This window comes from Pan paniscus, chromosome 11 (genome assembly GCF_029289425.2).
Source record: "Pan paniscus chromosome 11, NHGRI_mPanPan1-v2.0_pri, whole genome shotgun sequence".
NCBI lineage: Eukaryota > Metazoa > Chordata > Mammalia > Primates > Hominidae > Pan > Pan paniscus.
The window spans coordinates 100,675,175-100,676,134 of record NC_073260.2 but is presented as its reverse complement, the minus strand read 5'-3'; positions in this window follow the sequence as shown (position 1 = coordinate 100,676,134).

The following is a 960-nucleotide window of genomic DNA, read 5'->3' as shown; positions in this document are numbered from 1 at the left end:
TTATCCAGTAGTCATTTAGGAGCAGGTTGTTCTGTTTCCACATAGTTGTGCAGTTTGGAGTGAGTTTCATAATTCTGAGTGCTAATTCGATTGCACTGTGGTCTGAGAGACTGTTTGATATGATTTCCATTGTTTGGCATTTGCTGAGGAGTGTTTTACTTCCAATTATGCAGTCAATTTTAGAATAAGTGCGATGTGGTACTGAGAAGAATGTATATTCTGTTTATTTGGGGTGGAGAGTTCTGTAGATGACTATTAGGTCTACTTTGTCCAGAGCTGAGTTCAACTCCTGAATATCCTTGTTAATTTTCTGTCTCATTGATCTGTCTAATATTGACAGTAGGGTGTTAAAGTCTCCCACTATTATTGTGTGGAAGTCTAAGTCTCTTTGTAGATCTCTAAGAACTTGCTTTATGAATCTGGTTGCTCCTGTATTTGGTTCATATATATTTAGGATAGTTAGCTCTTCTTGTTGCATTTATTTCTTTACCATTATGTAATGCCCTCCTTTGTCTTTTTTGATCTTTGTTAATTTAAAGTCTGTTTTATCAGAGACTTGGATTGCAACCCCTGCTTTTTATTTCCTTTCCATTTGCTTGATAAATACTGCTCCATCCTTTTATTTTAAGCCTATATGTGTCTTTGCACGTGAGATAGGTCTCCTGAATACAGCATATTGGGTCCTGACTCTTTATCCAATTTTCCAGTCTGTGTGTTTTAATTGGGGCAGTTAGCACATTTATATTTAAGGTTAATATTGTTATGTGTGAATTTGATCCTGTCATTATGATGCTCGCTGGTTACTTTGCCTGTTAGTTGATGCAGCTTTTTAATAGTGTCGATGGTCTTTACAATTTGTCACGTTTTTGCAGTGGCTGGAGCAGGTTTTTCCTTCCCATATTTAGTGCTTTCTTCAGGAGCTCTTGTAAGGCAGGCCTGGTGGTGACAAAATCTGTCAGC